This window comes from Gouania willdenowi, chromosome 8, assembly GCF_900634775.1.
Source record: "Gouania willdenowi chromosome 8, fGouWil2.1, whole genome shotgun sequence".
Lineage (NCBI taxonomy): Eukaryota > Metazoa > Chordata > Actinopteri > Blenniiformes > Gobiesocidae > Gouania > Gouania willdenowi.
This window is the reverse complement of record NC_041051.1, coordinates 31,399,449-31,415,158: the sequence shown is the minus strand read 5'-3', so window position 1 is coordinate 31,415,158 and position 15,710 is coordinate 31,399,449. Positions and strand designations below refer to the sequence as shown.

At 37.8% G+C, this 15,710-nt stretch overlaps 1 protein-coding gene across 1 annotated transcript in view; it reads left to right on the top strand.

Moving 5' to 3' along the window:
* Positions 1 to 307: 307 nt before the first annotated feature.
* The window catches only part of lrrc4ba (leucine rich repeat containing 4Ba), a 64,144-nt gene continuing 48,741 nt past the window's right edge, over positions 308 to 15,710 (top strand). The window contains exon 1 of the mRNA XM_028455308.1: positions 308 to 479. The gene's annotated coding sequence lies outside the window, so the exon portion shown is untranslated. The remainder of the gene's footprint in view (positions 480 to 15,710) is intronic.

The window sequence follows — 15,710 nt, the reverse complement described above, 5'->3', positions numbered from 1 at the left end:
TGTCATTCTGTAAATGTTTTGTCTCTTTTGTGGTTTTTAATCTTGTGAGCAAAGCAAATGACGCCACTGACATCATCACTGTCACCCTTTGCTTCCAACAATCAGACAGAAAATATACATTTAGTTTAATCAGTGACGCACTAAGCTGCTGTTATTCCATCCACCTGAAGATCTTCTGAGACCCTCATCATTACCATCATCATCATCATCATCATCATCATCATCATCATCATCATCATCATCATCATCAGAAGGGGAGGAGGCAGTGCATCTCAGAGAGAGAGAGAGAGAGAGAGAGAGAGGAAGAGGAGGAGAGAGGAAGGTGAAACCGTGAAGGGACACCGAGCAGAGGGAGACAGGACCGCGTCGGCGGCGGCGGCTCTGAACTGGATTACCGATTATTTACCGGGAAAACAAACCGGACTTTGGTTCTAAAGAGGAGGACACAGGACGCGTCCCGGACAGGTGGATTCTAAAAGGTGAGCCCGCGGTCCGTGCGCGGTCACTGTCGTGTTATTGGTGTGTCTATGTGTGCGCGTGTGTGCACGCGCAGCACGCAACGCAGAGACACGCATGCTGCGCGCGCTCAGATGGCGATGCGCATCCTCGGCCCCATGTCCTCCTCACGTGCGATCTGATCAAAAAAAAAACAAACAAAAAAAAAAAAAAAAAAAAAAAAAAAGAAGAAGAAAAAATGCGCAAATTCAAACTTTTTCTGCAGCGCCAACCTGATATGGCTGGATTTTGTGCGTGCGTGCGTGCGTGTGTTGCGCAGCAGGTACGTTGATCATCGATCCAGCCTCCAAATTAGTGTGTGTTAATTAGCAGCGGCCGCTGTTGGTGACCCTCACCCAGGTTTTGGCACCGTGCGGTGGGTTAAGATGTGAGGCAACCCCCCCAACCTCCCCCCCCCCAACCCCCCCCCCCCCCACTCCTCCAGGCTGAGGACAAGGATCAGATAGATCAGCACTGATGAATGAAGATCCTCTGCCTCATCTGCACCACACTGGGGTTTTAATATTCAGAGCACTGGACTGGATCTATAGAGGATCTACTGGATCCATATCAGACAGGATCACTTTTTAAATGAGGCGTCGGGGCCTGGCTTCCTCCAGGATCCTCTGCTGCTACATGTGTGGCTTCCACACTTGGTCAGAATATCTCCTAAAGGCAGAAGTAGGGGTGGACAGGCCATCTGACATGGTAACAGGTGGCCAAAATGGTCCAAAAGTGGCAAAAAACATGGCAAGAAAAGAGTGGAAAGTGACGAAAATGGGACAAAAGCAATTAAAAAATGAGCAAATAAAGAGGAACCAGGTGGTATGCAATGGCTAAAGGTTTCTGAAATGGGCAAAACTTGGCAAACAATAATGAAAAAGCGCAAAGAAATTGGAACAAAAAGAGGCAAAATGTGGGGAAAAAAGGAAACAATTGGTATTTATTAGTCAAAAGGGAGCTTATTTGGATGAAAAGTGGCCAAAAAAATTAAAGAAAGGACAACAATTGGATAAAAGTGTCAAAAAAAAAAAAAAAACAAAAACTTGCAAACAGCAAAAAAGGGATATTTATTGGCAAAATGAGCTTAAGTCTGAAAAGGGGCAAAAATTGGACAAAAGAAGTTTCAAATGGGACAAAGAAAATAGGTAAAAATAGGTTAAAATGTTTCCTCCATAGTTAAAATGAAGACATAAAGAGCCACATGTTGAGAACCACTGACTTAATAACAGCTGTATTATGGTGTAGAAGTTTTAGTAGTTAAGTAGTTTTTCTGGTATCTGTGCTTAACTTAAGTGTGGTTTCTGGCGACTTTGTACTTTTTACTTCCTACTTTTTGTAACAAATATCTGTACTTTCTACTGCTTACATTTTAAAAATGAGCTCGTTACTTTGAAGACTTTTAAGACCTTTGAAGATGATGTCACGATGTAAAAAGACGTAAAACAACAACTGTGAAGCTGGAGGAGAAGCTAGTGCTAGTCAACGTGCTAACAACATGCTAACAACGTGCTAACAGCTTTTTCTGTGAGGCAGGTTCCTTAGTTTTATGGTTAACATTGACACGTTTTAAAAATGTTAAACTCAAAGCTGGTCTGGATTTTATTGAGAATTTGTACTTTTTGTTTTTCTACATTTAGTAGCATGTGCTTTTTTTTAACTTTTACTCAAGTAATGGAGCAACTTAATACTTTTACTTTACCTGAATACTTTTTTATTCAAGTATTTATACTTTTACTTGAGTACTAAAGATCAGTATTTTTTCAAACTCTGCTTAAAGGACACATTGTGCTTAATTTTAAACATTTTATTCCAAACGTTTCACTAAAAGTTGCAACATTTTGAAAATACATGTAAGAAAAGAAATAAGAAGCAACAAGTGCTCCTCATTCCCAGAGCTGCTGCTTCCAAATAAAGGTGCAACTGTAGCACAACTGCATCAGTATCAGTTGATATATAATATGAAATAAAGCAAGAGGAGTTTGAATATGAAAACATACATGTGCAACCGGTGGTAGCGTCGAAAGTAAACGCACAAGATGACTCCAAAAACGTATAAAATCAACACCAGAAGTATATATAGTTACTCAAAAAAGGTTAAAGAAAACTGTAAAATTACATAGAAATATGCTAAATGACAACAAACATGCAAAAGGTGAGAATTATATACAAAATGACTAAAAAAACAACAAAAATATACAGATTTACTCCTAAAAAAAGGGACAGTGCTTATGAATGAACAATACATAACATTACAATGACAAATACAAATGGAAAAATACACAAAAGGGCAACAAAAATACATAGAAATAACTCCAAAAACACTACATGACAAAGCAAATATCACAAAATAACTCAAAAACACATAAAAACAACAAAATAATACAGAATGAATCAAAGAAAAGTAAAAAAAAGGACGTCAAAAATACATAGAAATGACGTCAAAAACACAAGTCGACAAACAGAAATTTACATAATGACTCAAAAATATACAAAACAGCAAATATATACAGAATTACTCAAAAATGGTTTAAGAAAATGTAAAAATATACTAAAGGACAATAGAAATTACTCCAAAAACACAATGTGACAAACAAAAATTCACAAAATGACTCAAAAACACACAAAATGATAGAAGAATAGTCAAAATGACAAGAAAAGACACACTGAAAGGCTCCAAAAATACCAGAAAATGACAACAAAAAATAACAAAACGACTCAAAAATACCAGAAAACAACAACAAAAACACACAAAATGAGAGAAAATATAGAAAATGACACATTCGCAGGCTAAGGTCAGAGACAATTCCTGGTGTTGCCAGATTTGGTTTCTAGTTTTCTGCTAAATAGGCAGAATTCTCTCCTTTCAACTTTAATGAGGGATAACGCCTCCCACGCCGAGCTTGAATATCATTTTATCTTTCTAACTTTGCAATAAAAGCCCAGTTTTGTTTTAATTGGCTGTGAGAAATCACATGGTGCTTCATTGTGTGCTATTTGCGGCTCATTAGGAAGCTCGTTAGCGATGCTGCTAAGTTATAGCGGGCCTTAAGCCTCAATGCACTCATTGATTTCTGTGTGAGGATTGTGTGTTTGTATCAAACTAGTGAAACTCATGGGAGACGGCTTGATTTCTACAGGCTAGTGTTTATGCTGTGAACCCATGTGAAAATGACAGGGTTTGGGTTAATTACACTTTTATTAGGCTTCTTCTTCTTCTTCTTCTTCTTCTTCTTCTTCTTCTTCTTCTTCTTCTTCTTCTTCTTCTTCTTGTGTACACTAGTTAAAATCACTACTCCTCTGTTATTGGTGAACTGATCGGGCTGAAATTTGGTAGCTATAATCTATGGATGTGTACGCATCGACGCTCGGAGTCCCATTTTCAATTTCTGGCCCCCAAAAAAAAAAAAAAAAAACGAAAGTTGATTTCTCATTTATTTGCGAGTCTGATATTACGACGGTTGGTGATACCGAATCATTGGCACATACCAATATATAAATAGGGCCCATTACCCCGTACATGTTACGGGGGTGCCAGGGGGCCCCCGGGGGCACCATTTTTCAAATGACTACTTCTCCGTTAGTTCTCGTTAGATTGGTATGAATACTCTATGAATGAATATGATGAGATGCTCGGAGCCCTATTTTTCGGTAATTTCCAAATTTATGGGAACATAGTCGTGTGATATATCGTTTCAAAAGTAATTCAACGTAGATTACAATAATGCCATACCATTAGGGGTCCGGGAGCCTTTGTCCGGCAATTTCCATTAAAGTCGTTTTCTCATTTATTTGTGAATAAAATATTGCGACAGTTGGTGGTACCGAATCATTGACACATCCTAATATATAAATGGGGCCCATTACTCTGTATGTTAGCATCTCTTATGCTAACAGGTCCTAAATCAGCTATAAAATACACTAAAAACAAATATCTATCATCTAATTTCTTTCCTATCTAATGGTTACCTTGTTAGGCTTTCTAATCAATGAAAATATTAGTTTTAATATTTTTGTTGTGGGCGTCTGAGCCTTTTTTGTGTGTCAGTATAGCTCTAGATTTTCATTTTTTTAAATGGTAAAATGTGGGATAGTTTGTAATAAAGCTGCACATTATAGCCAAAATGATAATCATGATCATTTTTTTTTTATCAATATTGTAATCGCGACTATAATCACAATTATTTATCATATCTGTGTCATATCTGTGTTTTTATTGCTCTACTTTTAAACAAACAATATGTGTACAGTTTACAGTGTAAAATTAAGCTTTAAAATTAAATTTTAATTAAAAAATTATAATAATGAAAAAACAATTAAGACAAACTGTACCAAAGGCTAACTGATGTATTTTAAATGTAAATATCGCAGACAATCAGGTTAATTTAATCATGGCAACCAAAATCGTGATTAAGTGTGCAGCCCTAGCTTGATATGAAACATATTTGAATAATTGTTCATTAATAGAACTGTACACAGAACTGTAACATGGTTCCACAGTTTTGCGTAAAGTTTTGAGTTTTTTTATAGCATTTAAATTACAGATTTTTAAATTACAATTACAATTATAATTGAGCCCAATCCTGCCACGTAGGCACACGTGCCCACCACAATCCTTACTGCATGGCTAATTAAATAATCTCCGTCATTGGAGGCATCAGGACGGACTGCTGCTCTTTAATTTCTGAAGCGGTTCGTATTATGCACAGCCGACGAGCGTGATGAAAACAAGCTAGCAGGTTAACAGGGACATGGCAAATTAAATATTGCACACCTGGTACGAGAGAGAGAGAGAGAGAGATGGGGCGGGGGGACCGGGGAGACGGGGGGGACGGGGTGGGAGGGGGGCGGCGGCTGAGGCGTGTGAGAATTCGAGAACACGAGCTGGAAGAGTGCGGGGCTGTCCTTAATATAGCCTAATGCTCTAATGCTAATGTTTAGCTGCATTTAGCTTAAAGAGATTCTCCACTGGTTTCACAAGTCTGGCCTAAACTCTTCTAAATGCTTAACAAAACACATTATTATGTATAATATTCATTTAATTGCCTTTAAAAAAATGGGACTACTTTACAGTTTTACAGCCTGTGTTCCTCCATCTTGAAATCACGTGATTGATGATGTCACAGGGCCCCACTGCCTGTAAACATCTCATGGTTTTCTATTAGAGTGAATCATTCAGCCAGATTTTTAGATCATTCATAACGTATCAAACTCATGGCCCGGGGGCCAAGTTCGGCCCTTTGGAGCATCCAATTGGGCTCGCAGTGAGAGCATGAATCATTGTGTAACAACAAAAAATAGACAAAATGAGCTGAAAAACAAGACAAATAGACAGAACCATTCTCCTTTCTGATGTTAATATTGATGATTGTGAATTATTATAGTAAAAGGTGCTCATCTCTAATGCAGCCCATGCTACAAGTTACAAATGAATAAAACTCAAGCTCATTGGCCGGTTTCAGGACCTTAAACACGAGATAACAGGTGGTCATTGGACCAAAACTTACATGCGAGGTTATAATCCGTGTTACATCACCATTTCTGTTTCCAGGAAGTTATTCCTTGATTTGCGTCCATTTCCTGTACGCACGCAAAATCAGAGGCCCAACATTCATGCACGACATCAATCTATCAGGGTTTAGATCTTTGCCTGAATGTAATTATTACTCCAGTTGGTCTAAAATGACTCAAACTGTGGAGGACGTATGCAAACACCTGGTTCCACCATTTGTCTTTGAAATCGAATGAAAACGTCTCTCAGTAAAGGAATATACACTCACATATAGACATTACTCAAATGGCACAGCACTAATGTCAGTGATTTGATAAGCTACGGTGCTTTCAGTGTGGTGTTGTGCCTCTGCTCGTCCACTTACTGTGTGAGGACAAAGGGCTGCATTAAATCTGAAGGACGTCTTTTCTGCCGCATCAAGATGCATCCAGAGTAGCTGTAGCTGTAGCTGTGGCTGTGGCTGTGGCTCCCCAAACCCACTGTCTGAGTGAGTATGTGCACGGACTCATCTGAGCATGCATAGTAAACAGAGAGAGAGAGAGAGACGACAGATGACAAAATATGCTGCCTTTATACATAAACACGTGCACAGGATACATGCCTGACATGGGCAACTGGTGACCCGCAGGCCACAGGTGGAGTCATGCCTGGTTTGTGTAGCTCCTGAAACAAAATGACAAGTAAAATACCCCAAATGACAAGAAATACACAAAATGAGGTGACGAATAGATAAAATGACAAGATAAATAAATTAAAAAAAAAACAAGAAAAATACATAAAATTACTAGAAAAATACCCAAAATAGACAAAAACACCATAAAACACACAAAATTACCAGAAAATAAAAAAGGACTAGAAGAATACACAAAATTACCTCAGAAATACCCAGTGACAATGAAATACACAAAATGACCATAAAATACATGACATGACTATAGATAACAAGATGACAATGAAATACACAAAATGATTAATAAAATGAGGTGGAAAATACCTCTAAGGACCAGAAAAATACACAGAAACAACTACATAGCATACACTGACATGACTACATAAATACACAAAATGACTAGTAGAATATAGAAATTGACCAGAAGATACACAAAATGGTGGGAAAAATAAACAAAATGAGCAGAAAAATACACAAATTGACTAGAAAAAATACACAAAATGATGGAAAAAATACACTTAAAGACCAGAAAATAGCTACAAGGACTAGAATAATACACAAAATGACTAGAAGATAGACAAATTGACCAGAAAATACATAAATTGACTAGAAAGACACTGGTGGAATAGGGCGAAGCTGCGTGCTGATCTTCGTCCTGAGCGATGGTGTCATTGATTGATGGCCGGGAGGTGTTACTGATGCACAAGGTCGAAGGGTGAAGAGATAGTTCCAGATATTCACTGAAAACAACCTCCACTCATCATAACGCCAGCCCCCCCTCACCTGGGACTGTGGGGGTCACCTCACACGCCTTCAGACCCAGACCTGATCATCAGGGCGCTTCAGACTTTAATTATCCAATCAGCATAGGCAGCGGGTAAAGATGCACAATGAATATTCTAATCCAGGGGTTCTCAACCTTGGGGTCAAGAGACACTGGGAGGGGATCGCCAGATGCCTTCAAGAAACAAATCATTTTATTTATTTTTTTAACAATTTGAGCCCATTTTTGCTTATTTTCAACCTACATTACTTGCTACATTACTCCCATTTCTGCCAGTTCAAATTTAAAAAGACATTTTTGGCACTTATTAACCCTTTCCACCACTTTTCCACCTAATGTCACATATGTTGATGACCCATTATTGTCACTTTTAACCTCTTTTTACCATATTTAATGCTTGTTTTTGCCAATTTGACCACATTCACCATTTGTCATGCCCATTATTTGCCAGTTTGAACTCATTGTTCCTACTTTATAAATTACATTAGCCCAACCCCTACATTTCTGAAAAATGGGTCAACTTTGAATAAATCTATAAAAAATGAGTTGACTTTATTCTGAATACATTTGTGAACTGTACACGTGTCATTGCATGGAATATAAAATAGACTAAAGCGTTGGTGCATCAGTTGATTGTGTTTGATCAGAGCTGGCCTCAGCGAGCCGTCAGCCCCGCATGCTCCATATTGAGTTTGGCAAAGATAAGAGATAATATGGTCTCGCGGTCAGAGTGAGTCCCAGTGCATGTGGTTTGATAATGAAGGCAGTCAGGCCTCAGTGGTCGCTGAGTGTTTCTGGGGAGTTTGTTTCGGGTCAGCGGTGGAATAAGAGCTGGATAGAGAGTCAGAGTCAGACTGGGGCCTTTCCTCTGTCTGCATCACTGAGTGGTGACACTGGCTGCAGGCGCACAGCATACTGATGATGATGATGATGATGATGATGATGATGACGCTATAAATATTGATGATGTAGAAAAACAACCCCAGATGTTTTACTACTAAAGCTGTTAAAAATGTGACTGATCAACACATGAACACGTCCCAAAATGGATCCATATTTGTTCTTTGATAAAATACTTCAGTTTAAGTCATTTAATTTATGGTTGATGTTTTATTAATCTCAGATCATTCAAGTAAAAGTTTGTTTAATCATTTAAAGAAAGATGTGTGAGATTCAAATACGTTTGCCTCATGTGGAAGTGAATTCTGTTTCTGTTTCTCTCCACGATCAAAGAAAATCTGAGGCTTTAATTATCTTTGTTTTTTCACGATTCAGAATAAAGGCAACTAATTTTTCTAGAAATGTAGTCAAAGTCCACTATTTTCTACAGATTTAATCATTCAACTGGTTTTCTCCAAATGTAGTCGGTCGACTAATTTTTTCTCCAATATTGGTCAGTCACCAAATTTTTCTACAGATTGATTCAAAGTCAATGAATTTTTCTACAAATTTAAACAAAGTCAATGATTTTTTTCTACAAATTTAAACAAAGTCATTTCATTTTTCTACAAATTCAGTCAAAATCGACAAATTTTTCCCAAACTTTTGTCAGTCGACTTATTTTTCCAAAATTTAGTCAAAGTCGACTAATTTTTCTGCAAATTTAGTCAAAGTCGACTAATTTTTCTGCAAATTTAGTCAAAGTCGACTAATTTTTTCAATAATATTGGTCAGTCATCAAATTTTTCTACAGATTTATTCAAAGTCAAGTCATTTTTCTTCAAATTTAGTCAAAGTCGACTAATTTTTTCACATTTTAAGCCTTTTCGCACGCTCGGAAATCTCGTTCAGTTCTTGCGCATTAGGTCAAAGGTCAAAAGGGATAAACGGTGTAAACAGTGAGTCTGACAGAGATTTTGATTTTTTTCCCCCGTTGGAGCATTAATCGGTCTCCAAGGTAGAAATGCTCAGTTAGCTAATGCTGCTAAAGCTAATGCTGCTAAAGCTAATGCTGCAATTGAAAATTCAGGTTTTTCCTGACTTTTCAACAGTGATCAATCAGCTGATCAGTGTTGTTTCACTTGCATCTTGTGCACTTCCTTCAAATCAGCGGAGCTGAGAAGTTTTGTTGCTTTGATGCTCATTGTTTTACTAAAGTGTTCAGATATGTGCATCATTCCTGGGTTGAGTCCAAATCCTCCCCGCTGGAGACCCAAGTAGTCGGTGTTTTCAACCAGGGGTCACCTGTGTGGAAGCAAGAGGACTGCCCTTGCTTTGAAACTGCTGCTGATCGCTTTTTAAAAGTGCTCAGATCGGCCGAAAGTGGCATCCGTTGTCCCACCTCGAGTCTGAATATGTGTAATATTAATAATATAAACACTATTAAAATGCTAACAATCTCTGGACTAACATTTCAAACGCTTTTAGGTTGGAAATATCAACAGAGCGAACAAGCTTGTTGACGTTTATATCCCTCTTGACCTATGACCCCCCCCCAGGTCGTGCATGTGCAGTTCCAGAGTGAAAAGCCTTATTGGTCCATAACCTAAACTTTCTCCATGTTTCTATCTAGCAGAGAGTGCATGAGAGGCGTAAACGTGTAATTGTGATTCCAAAGTGTGAGTCTTTTTCTCCTCCTGTGTTGATTCAGGGCTGACAGATGGTTTGGTTTCTACGACACTCACAGATCACAATGAGACGCCCCGCAGAGGAGCGTGGGCGCTCTGTCGCACTCCACGACACGTACTCAGACGTCCTTTTTTCTATCCGCTTCAGAGGCTGTTGTCTTTTCAGGGACATCGGTGGGGGTGCTGATGTCACAGGGAGATGAGATGGTGGCTATGAGACACCAGCAGCAGTCCTTGGAGGCGTCAGCGAGGCCGCGCGCTAGCGTCATGATAAATCACAGATTGGATCGCGTGGTTAGAGTGATTACACTCATGAATCTACATGCCTTCACTGTTTGTTTTCCAAGTCCCTGGACTCTCTACGGTGCATGTGTTGACTCACTTGTACTAGTTTATTTATACACGTTGCCGAGCTTGCACAATTCTCTCAAGGGGAGGAGTTCAGGCTCATATGACCCGGCACGTTCAACCTTTTATCAGGAAAGTTACAGTATTTACATAAGTCAGTGGGTACATTTAAACTCACCTCTGTGTTCCCGACACAGTAAAAAAAAAAAGACATCAGGAGTAGAATCACAACTCAGAGACACAAATACATTAATAGAGCAGATGTGAGTCCGTAGAAAACCTTACCAAATATGTAGAAAAATGCATTGATTTTGACTGAATTTGTTGGGAAAAATGACTAGAGGTGTCCTGATCCGATATTGATATCGGATATCGGTCCAATATCAGCCAGAAAACGAATATCGGACTGCACCAAAATCACTGATATAAGTTCTCCGATAAAATGTTCCGCTCCAGCACTTCTATCCATAGGTGACTGTGGTTCACACACCAACAAAATAACCTACTGTTGCTGATAATTGTTCTATGTTTGAGTTACATCACATGATCAAGCCTTTTCTAACATTCCACACTACAAAATAAGTCATAAAAGTATGTATGATTTGTGCTGATATCATATCGGATCAATATCTGTATCGGCCGACGCGCAAGGCTGCAATATCGGTATCATATCAGAAGTGGAAAAGTTGCATCGGGACATCCCTAAAAATGACTCGACTTTAACTAAATTTGAAGAAAAATTAGTCGACTTTGAATAATTTTGTAGAAAAATGATTAGACTGACAACATTTTGACCGACCAATATTGTGGAAAAATGAGCTGAATGACTAAATTTGTAGAGAAGTGAGTCGACTTTTACTAAATTAGAAGAAAAATTAGTCGACTTTCATTAAATTTGTAGAAAAAAATTGTCGATTTTTGATTACATTTCTAGAAAAATGAGTTAACGTTGTTTTGAATAAATTTGTGAAAAAACTGCTGATCTGAGATTAATAAAAAAAATCTGATATATTTGAATAAATAAGGATCCATTTTGGGACGTGTTCATGTGTTGATCAGTTACAGTTACAAAGGTTAACATTTGAGTATGATTTTGATGTTTTAGCATCAGCTTCACATTTTTTCCATTAAACTCTTTAAATTGTGGACGTGGCCTTCAACAATTTGAATATTTTTTAAATCATTTAATCTCTGAATAATTACAGAAACTAAATGTAAAAACTATTTACGCAAATAAAAACATTCATGTTACTTTAAGAGCTCCATGAATTGAAATTTATGCTTGAAATACAACAAAAAACTAATTAAAAAAATATGCTTGAAAAATAATTTTATGATAAATAAATCAAAATGTTAAAAATAGGCAAATTTTTCTACAAATTTAGTCAAAGTCAACTATTTTTTCTTTAAATTTTGTCAAAGTCCACTAATTTTCTACTAATTTAGTCAAAGTTGAGTCATTTTTCAAAATGATTAGTATAGTTGACTCATTTTTCTACTAGTTTAGTCAAAGTCGACTCATTTCTCTATGAATTTAGTCAGTCTGCTAATATTTAAACATATTTATGCACATTTAGTCAAAGTTGACTCGTTTTTTTTCTACATATTTAGTCAAAGTTGACTCATTTTGGATCCATATCTGTCACGTCTTTGTGTCTCTGAGTTGTGATTCTACTACTTCCCTCCATCTTGATTAAGGATGTTTAAAATCAGGCTTATTATACAATTGAAAAAAAACTTTATATAAAAACATAGTTGTGATTCAGTTCATTCATTCGTGTTGAAACTAAGGATTTATAATGACACTCGTCACTCGTTTGTCATCAAGGACGAACCTTTTTAATAAAGTTATAGTCAAACATGGTGTCACAAACACTGCAGGGTTTAGATGCAGCGCAGCAACCAACCAACACGCAAGATGGTGAGTGGTTACTATGGCAGGTTACTATAGCAACCCCAGGGCTCGGTGAGAGCTTCCATTTCGCACAGCGTGGGAGAGAGAGAGAGAGATGCAGAGGGAAGGATGGAGGTGGAGGTGTGGAGATAAACATGCCTTGGCTGTGGGAGCAGGAGTGATGGGGAGGTGTGAGGGGTGGGGTGAGGGGGTCATCCCCGTGTCACCTCAGATCTGATCTGCGTTTGGCGTTTCTGCACTCCCTATAATCACCCTCCCTGTATGTCTGCCCCCTTCTCCTTCAACGTCTCTCGTCTCCATGGAGACGTCCATCAGTCAGTACGTGTCAGCGTGTTTTTTGTGGGTAAAGCCTCATCGTGTTTGTCTGTGCACGTGTTTATGTGTGCGTGCATGAGTCAGGGCACCGCTCTCAGGGCTGATACAGGCCTGCTGCGTGGATGCTGATCGTCTCACACACACACACACACACACACGCACCGTCTGTTTGTTTGCATGCTGCGATAAAGTGTGAGATTTAAACATTAAAAAACAAGCTGTGAGCTTTCACATTCAGCCAACGTACGAGCTGCAAGTGACAAACGTAATCAACACATCATCCATTTCTCCTTTAAGATGATGACGTTACTTTAAATAGACAGAACATGTTGCCTTTATACATAAACACATGCAGCCTGTGCACAGGATGCATGCCTGGCATAGGCAACTGGTGGCCCGCGGGTATGATTTGTGCAGCCCTTGAAACAAAATGAAAAGGAAATACTCAGAATGAGGAGAGAAACACACTAAAGTACCCATAATGACATGAAGATACACAAAAACATCAGAAAATACACCAAATTACCAAAAAATATCAAAATGACCAGTAGAATCGAATAAAACATGACAAGCAAAATAAACAAAATGACGAGAAAAATACACAAAGTCAAGAAAATACCTAAAAGAACCAGAATAATATACAAAAAACTACATAAATACAACAGAAAATACATAAATTGACCAGAAAAATACATCCAAAGACCACAAAATATCTATAAGGACCAGAATAATACACAAAATAACGACACAATGTGACCAGAAAATACACAAAACGATGAGAAAAATACACGTAATGACAATAAAACACACACAATTACAAGAAAAATACACAGGATAACCAGAAATAAATCACAAAATGATTAGTAGAATGAACAAAATGACCATAACAATACACAAAGTGACAAAAAATTACACAAAATTACAATTAGATTCGAAAAACAATACACAAAGACCAGAAATGTACCTGTAAGGAGCAGAATAAGACAAAAATAAGTACATAAATACACAAAATGACAAAAAATTCACAAAGACTTGAAAAATACACAAATGACTAGAAAACACACAAAATGATGACAAAAATATACAAAATGACAAGAAAAATGCACAAAACAATGAGAAAGGTACACAAAATAACAAAAACACAAAACCCATTGTTTTTTCCTGCATTAATGCTCATACACATACACTCTAATATCAGTTTTATGGCCCGTATTTCTGTGGTTTACTGCTTGTTTCTTTGCTCACAGTTGACTTTTAATGAAGTTAAACCCTAACACTTATGGGATTGTTGTTGTTATTCCAGTAACATTTGTTTGCACTGTGACCTTGACCTTGACCAGGAAAGCTACACATGTAGCTACAGTTATGTGGTTAAAGCGAGACTTGACCTAATATTGAATTTAAATCAGCTCCTAATAAACATCAAGCAGCGCCGGTTGCACGGCAGTGTCGAGAGGCGAGAAGCTGCAACTTCCTAATTAGAGGATCAGCGAGCCGTGTCGGCGTTTGTGCACGACACGTGCACACGAGCAGCTCCCACTGCGTAAGACTGTGTGCGCACATGCTGGTGCAGGGAAACACCACAAAGAGAGTGAATACTAAAAAATGACGAGAAAAATACATGAAATGACCAAAAAATACCAATAATCACCTGAACAATACACAAAATAACTAGAGAAGTACACAATTTGCCCATAAAATACACAAATGGACTAGAAAAATACACAAAATGACAAGAAAATACACAACATGACCACAAAATACACAGAATGGCAAAAAACATAAAAACCAGCAAATACCTGGCTATAATGACCATAAAAATACACAGATTGACTATAAAATACACAAATTGAGTAGAAAAATACATGAAAACTAGAAAAAAAACACACAAAATGAACAGAAAATATCCAAAATGACCAAAAAGAAAAACCCAGATGAAGAGAAAATATACACAATGACGCGAAAAATACATTAAAAAAATACCAGGAAATACGTATGACATGAAAAACACGCAAATTAACTAGATAAATACACAAAATGACTAGTAGAATGCACAAATTGACCAGAAAATACACAAATTGACTAGAAAATACACAAAATGACAAGAGAAATACTCATAAACTAGAAAAATACACAACATTAACAGAAGATACCCAAAATAACTGAAAAAAAAAAAACCCAGAAGAAGAGAAAATATACAAAATGATGAGAAAATTACACAAAATGACAAGTGAAACACTCAATATAGTAGAAAAATACCCATAATGACCAGGGAATACATAAAAAATAATGATAAATAAATAAATAATTCATTTCCGTTTCAGGAAGTCAAGTTTGTATTTCCTGCACAAAAGTGTGTGACATATAACACAACCAGACAAGATAGAACTTACAGGCATTACTTACAGCACTTACGCGTGTTCTTCAGTCCAGGCTGCTGACACGCCCACTGCGCGTAAGGAGCCAAAAAATGTCCGTGAATGGAGGCGGGCTGAAGGAAAGGAGGCGGGCTGAAGGAAAGGAGGCGGGCTGAAGGAAAGGAGGCGGGCTGTCTAGAAATCACGGAACATAGAGTTTTCTCAATGCTGCCAAATGTCATTCAAATCCGTGTAAATGATAAAGTTAACTTTTAATTCGAAACGCCTTCATTGATAAACAATGTAACATGTTGATTTGATCAGATCATTGATCAGATTATTGCACTGTGAGGATCGGCCGCAATCTGTCACAGTTAAAATCATCATTATCCGTGCACATTGCATCACATCGTCATCATCATCATCATCATCATCATCTGCCGTTATTGTTTCACTTGTTATTTACTCTTGTAGTGTGAGCAAACTGTGGCTTTACGTTGTACACAGTGATAAAATAGTTTAATCAGTCTGACATCTGTCAGAGTTTGTAACGAGCTGCTGCAGCAGAGCAGCACACACACACACACACACACACACACACACACACACACACACACGCACACACACACACACACACACACACACACACACACACAGCTGATAAGCTCCACGACGAACGGGTAAATATATAATTTTGTTACCTATGGGCACTTATTCGAGTCCCTTCATCCTCCTTCACATCAGTCG